Below are 6,795 nucleotides of genomic sequence, written 5' to 3'. Positions count from 1 at the left end.
GGAAAACGAAAAAAAAATAAGGGGGGGTGGGTGGGGGGGGGGGGGGTCCCAAATGTAAATGTACATTAAGGTGAGGTGGACTACAAAGAATCAATAAGCCCCTCACTAATCCAGCGTCAGGCACAGTAGAACCATCTTACAATAGAAGATATCTGTCTGCATGTCACTTCTATCAGAAATCTGAAAAATAAGAGGTTTGTTCTTCATTTATGGATAGTGGATGGAGCCAAGCAAAGAATTCCTTTGGCCTCTGGGCCAACTGTGCAGCCAGATCCCCTGATACACAACACATATACAAGGTCTCATTATAGAGCCATTTATTCCAAACTGCACACAGCTGTTTTAGGCCTACTGGCAATCATTAATGCAGAGCATGGAAACAATTGGTTTTATGGATGGGCTTGGGGAGGAATGGGAATGTATAGCCAGGTAGGTTACCGCAAGGTGGACTAAAAGGAACTAGAAATCCCTCAACTGCTAAAAACATACATTTTGATAGTTATAAGCCATGCTCATCATTACAAAAATGGTGGCACTCTATTGTTTGAGCAAAATTCCCCCTTGAATGTTATTTCCTGCTCCTATGATTGGATCCCTATGTTCCCCAACACTTTTTTTTTTATTTTTTAAATCTGCACTTGGGAAGCAGGAGGGGGTTGAAATCAGGGCATCATTTTCAGGAGAAGAGCAAATTTGACTGAAAAAGTGGAAATGCACTTTGAACCATTGTTCTGCCAACACACACAATGATAGAAAGGGATTTGTTGTTGCTAAAACTTATTGCATACCCTTTGCACTAATCAACTCAATGAGGGATAGCTCTAAGCACTCTTATAGTAATAAAAGTAATAGAAATTAATTCAGAAATTTCTGGGACCATTGCGCATCCCCCTGTGAAATTTACTGAGACTTTTCTACCATTGCTAAAAATTCATATAATATACAGGTGAAACTCGAATAATTAGAATATCGTGCAAAAGTAATTGCAGTAAGTGCTGCAAAAGGGGCCCAAACCAAGTACTGAGTACATATGCATGCTTGTACTTTTCAGAGGTCCGATATTGTTCTATGTACAATCCTTGTTTTATTGATTGCATGTAATAATCTACTTTTTTGAGGTTGTGGATTTGGGGTTCTTGGGGTTTTCATGAGCTGTAAGCCATAATCATCACAATTATGACAAATCACGACTTGAATTATCTTGCTTTGCATGTAATGAGTCTATCTCATATATTAGTTTCACCTTTTAAGTTGCATTAGTGAAATAAATGAACTTTGCACGATATTCTAATTATTCGAGTTTCACCTGTATGTGATATAAAGCAACATTGTAAATAAACGTTATTTAATGTTATTTAAAATGACCTTTTTACTATAATCTGCTGTCTTCTATCATTGTCTAAAAATGTCAGAAAAAAATATTGTTTACTTGCAAACATGGCAGCCGGGGTCGTTCTGTACACTGAATGTGTATTGAACCCTCTCGGAAATGTTATTTACTGCTTGCGTGATCAGCTCATTGCATTTCTCAGAAGTAGGAATGAGCTTGGGTTTGGTACGAACCCGGTAGAAAGCTGTAAGTGCCGACCCATCCAGCTGCAGCCGGCATTATTGACCTTTAATGGCCACATGGCCATATTGATTCAGTGTCATAGACCCAAAATACCCATGTGCCCATATAAGGTTAATTATGTCATCAACATCTCCCCTTTGTTTACGTGTAGCTACAGGATGGGGAATGCCCTGGCTGCAGCTGACTGGGCCAACACTGACAACTTCCTTCCTGGTTTGGGGGAACTAAACCCAAGCTCATCCTTACTCAGAAATCTGCACAGAGGTGAAAGTCAAATTGCATCTCTCCTCAACGCCCAACTTTGTTCCTTACCTTGGAGTTTTGGTTTTCCCGGCCACCCTTGCCTGTTCTAGCAACTCCTGTTTTCCTATTTTTTTATTTGATCATTTCTAATCTATTTCTAATTATAGAATGTTATATTATATCAAATTAATTAAATAAATCCAACATCAACAAGTCTTCAGAAGGTTTGTAAACCTAGAACCTCTAGCACAGATATCTTACCACTTACCAATAGAGTCCCTGATGTAAGAAATTGCCAGCTAGTATAATCCTCTAACATCTACCAATCGCACCTAACCCTAAGTGAACTGCAAATCCTGCAATAAAAAGAAACATGAGTTGCATTATGGTGCACCAAAAAAATAAGGTACTTTTTTTGGCCAGTGGATGAGGGCTGATGGCCCATAAAAATGAATAGGCCGGGTCAACGCAATGTAAGCCACTTGAATGTGTTAAAGGTGTGTGCACCAGTGTGAATGGCTTGCAAAAGAAAATGGCTTCCAACAGCATCTCTATGCTGATGACACCCAAATATATCGCTCTACCCCTCAGCTCACCCCTTCTATCGCCTCACGCATCACTAATCTACTCACTGACATATCAATATGGATGTCACACCACTTCCTCAAACTAAATCTATCCAAAACTGAGCTTATAATATTTGCTTCTCTCCAGTTCCCCTCCCCAGACTTATCCATCACAATCAACAGCACTACAATCAACCACTCCCATCAAGCCAGGGTGCTCTGCATAATCTTTGATTCTGAGCTCACCTTTCAGCCCCACATCCAATCACTATCTAAATCTTGCCGACTCAACCTCCGTAACATTTCCAAAATTCATCCCTTTTTAACAAATGACACCGGAAAGCATTCCTTGTAACATCTCGCCTCGACTACTGTAACTCCCAAGTTGTTGGCCTACCACTAAGCAGGCTATCCCCCCTTCACTCCATCATAAACGCTGCTGCCAGACTTATCTACCTTACCAACCGATCAGTGTCCACCACCCCCCTCTGCCAATCGCTCATTGGCTCCCACTTCCCCATCTTACAGAATTCAAAATACTAACAATAACCCGACAAAGCCATCTACAACTCCGCCCCAACCTACATCACCCAACTCATCTCAAAGTATCACCCAAACCCTTCGCTCCTCCCAAGACCTTGTGCTCTCCAGCTCTCTTGTCACCTCCTGGCCTCCAGGATTTTTCCAGAGTGTCTCCCTTCCTCTGGAACCCCCTACCCCAATTTGTCCGCTTATCTCCTACTCTGTCACCTTTAGTTGATCCTTGAAAACTCATATCTTCAGAGAGGCTTATTAAAATATAACCGTCCTTTAAGTTCTTCCATTAAATCATTCCAAATTGTTATTACCTTTTGTATCACTTGCCCCTCCTGCTAGAATGTAAGCTCTCACAAGCAGGGGCCTCCTACCCCCTGTACTGAAATTGTATTGTTAACTGTATTGTCTCCTCCTATTTTGTAAAGCGCATTGCTATATAAATCCTGTATCCTGTAATAATAATAAGAAAATGATCACTGCATATTCCTAAGTTTGAAACATTTCTTGACTTACAGTGCTGGAGTTTTAGTTCCCACCGTAAATATTATCTTCATTCGTTTTGCATGTGGCCTCCATGTTTGAGTGACTTTCCATCAGGTACTCGATTTTTCTTCTAAAACCTAAAAACAAAGTAGCGGGTTAATTGGATTCCACCTAAAACTGGTTTCAAGTTTATTTCCTATTGCAGTAAAATTTAAGAAACCCCTCTGTATGTTTATGTTTTCCCATCAAGGGCGTCCCTAGATGTCTCGCTGCCTGAGGCCTTGGGGGAGAAGAACAGGGGTGTGTGGGAGCAGGAGGTGTGCTGGTGATGCATGTTTCGGGATGGGGAAGGTCAGCAGGGGGGATGTTACATACTCTGTACCCATGTTCCCTGCTGGGCGTTCCGGGTGGGACGTGGCGGTTCGTGGTACATGGCATCCCGTGGATGCCATGACACAGGGACTTTAGACTGCTGCAGTCGAGAAGGAATGAGGCGGAAGGGACCAGTCTAAGAGCCGGGCGACTCATAGGATCAGGTGAGTATGACTTTTTTTTTAGCCTAGACAAAAACAAGCACTTTACCCTTGCAGTGCGGGGGTAGCATCACTGCAAGGGTTAATAAAAATGTGTTCCCGGAGTTCTGCTTCATATTGGAAAGTCATAGTTCTTCTTTAATCCAACACTCACTAAGAAGCAAATTACCACATATAACGCACGTGTGATAACGCACTGCAGCAGACCTCCAAACGCTGTCAGGGGTCTTAAAATAAGTAATTCAGAGAACTGGAAAAACATTTTCCTTTGTGCTGTGTATTTGTAGTGAACTCAGTACAGACGGGGTATTTACTAAGACCCTATTCACACTTGCAAATTGGGTTTCCTCTGTGAGACTCATGCAAAAAGCTGTGGGTGGGACGTGCTATACAAAGCAATGACAGCTTAAAGCGGACCTTTACCCAGATCTTCAAAATAAGAACAAACACACCTTTAGAAATGTTTAGTAATGACAATCTACAAACACATACTTCTAGATAATTACCAGCATTGTATTCTTTGCATATCTTATTTCTTTTTTCTTCCCCAGTCTTCTCACATCTGCCATTTTTACTAAGGGAAGATTAATCCATCTCCTTTAACTTCCTGGAACTCTGGCACATGTGACTAGGACATGTGACCATGCACATGTCTCAGGGGATGAAAATGCTTTTCCCTGAGATCTCATGAGATTGCAGATGAGATTTCCCAGCAATGCTCTGCTGATGTAACTTTCCCAAGATGTAACACTTGGGCACATTTACATCTTTTGTGCCAAAGAAGACCCGGAACTAGAAAACTAAAAAGTAAAATGGAAATATGATTGTTTAACTGATGAATGTAAGAAGATTTCCTATCAGCATGCAGAGCCGCATGCTGGTGTGATTTTCAGTGAAAGGGAGGGTCTGCTTTAATGTATAAAGTTGCGAAAGCCCATAGCAAACATTCAGCAGTAAGTAAAATGTGGATTGCTATGCTATGGATTACTGTCCTTGATACATATACAGTAGTTCTTTGCCTTATGTAATAAGCCCATTCATGGATGTATTTTTTTGTTCCAAAGGAAATGCATTAAGAAGACAAAGCATTCCATAGCTTTCTCTAACCATTTACTGCTTAGATGTTCCTTTTGGCTTTCTTGTGTTTCGCAGGTGAAGAGAATAGCAGATGAGCACATGGCTGAGGATTCAGCTTCTTTCTCTGCTGTTTCCCTTATTGAGAAGAGGCTCAATACCTCACATATGTCTATATATGGCTGTCTATCCCCCACTAATTATAACATGATGCATACAAGAATGGAGATTTCTAAAAAAAACAAAACAAAGTGTGAAACATGTTATTGAAACTGTCTCGCAGCTCACGCCGGGCTCCTATCACAAGCTTCACATTGACACGGGCTTTGTAGATGTGACTTACAGCCTGACGCCAACAAAAACTTTGCCCGTACCCCCTTAGGTTTCAAAAACCCCATGAGTACCCATCTTATTGTAACACATCACTTACAAATTAGAGATGTCAAGGGTTCACATTTCAGACTATCAGATATGTGTAATTATTTTTAGTTGTATTTCCCAAAAACAGTACAACATCCAATTCTAACCCCATTATCAACAGATGATCTGCAAGAGTGACAACATGAACAGAAGATAGAAATGAGAGATAGATTGGGTGCTGCAACTTCACATCAACAGGCACTTAAGGGGGTTGTAAAGTCCCAGCATGTACTGTCCTGTTACAACATCAGCAGTGTAATAGGAATTAGGGATGCACTGATACCAGTTTTTCGGTATCGAGTACGAGTACTGATATTTTAATTTCGGTACTCACTGATACCGAGTACCAAAACCAGTGCTTCTGCTGGCATGGAGCTTGCTTCCTGGGCAATCAGGAAGCCAGGCGCCATGTAATGACATGCTGTCCGGCTTCCTGATTGCCCGGGAAGCCGGCTTGATTGTGATTGGTCGGGAAACCGGCTTCCCAGCCAATCAGCATCGAGCCAGCTTCCCAGCCAATCACAAAGGCGGGCGCTGAGTACTGACCCGCCTCCCAGCTTACTAATTGGGTGGGAAGCCAGCTACATGCTGATTTGCTGGGAAGCGGCTTCTCAGCCAATGAGCAAGGAGTCGGTTGTACGGCCGGCTCGATGCTGATTAGTCGGGAAGCCGGCTTCCCCCCCAATCAAGAAGCCGGGAGGCTGGCCATTACTCACCACCCGGCTTCCTGATTGCCCGGGAAGCCGGCTCCATGTTCCCCTATGGCACTAGGGGTCAGAGGAAATTTTCTTCTGACCGGAAGTTCCCGTATCAGGGAAGGTATCGTGGCATTTTGGTGATACAAATACTCGTATTGGCACCGATACCAATACTAGTATCGGTACCGGTGCATACCTAACAGGAATACACACTAGAGTTGTTTTTGATAATCAAAACTTACTTAAAATGTAGTGAGTGCTGCCTTCCGTCTGCCTATCACATTCCACAACTTCCTGAATTCCCAGTGTGCTTTGCTTCTTTCCCCGCTGCTTGATGTGATGCAATCTCCATATCTCAAGACTACATATCCCATCATGCATTGCTTCCAGCAAGCAGTGATAATATTACATTGTTCAGACGTTGAGTTGTAGTTCAGATGTCAGACTTAGTTAGAGTGGTGACACCAGGAAGTGTATATTCACAGGGCTGAGTGAAATGGTGTCAGTGCATCGAGGAAGTACATCCTATGGGCATCTTCAATAAGTAGGTTTACAAACTTCTAGATGGATATGATTATTAGGAGCGGGATTAAACTAATAGAAATTAATTATAGAAATACTTATTAATTTTTAGTGTTTTGACCAAACTTTAGATACACTTTAAAATT

This window comes from Nanorana parkeri, unplaced genomic scaffold (genome assembly GCF_000935625.1).
Source record: "Nanorana parkeri isolate BGI_ZX_2015 unplaced genomic scaffold, ASM93562v1 scaffold1345, whole genome shotgun sequence".
Lineage (NCBI taxonomy): Eukaryota > Metazoa > Chordata > Amphibia > Anura > Dicroglossidae > Nanorana > Nanorana parkeri.
Note: the sequence above shows the minus strand (reverse complement) of the source record.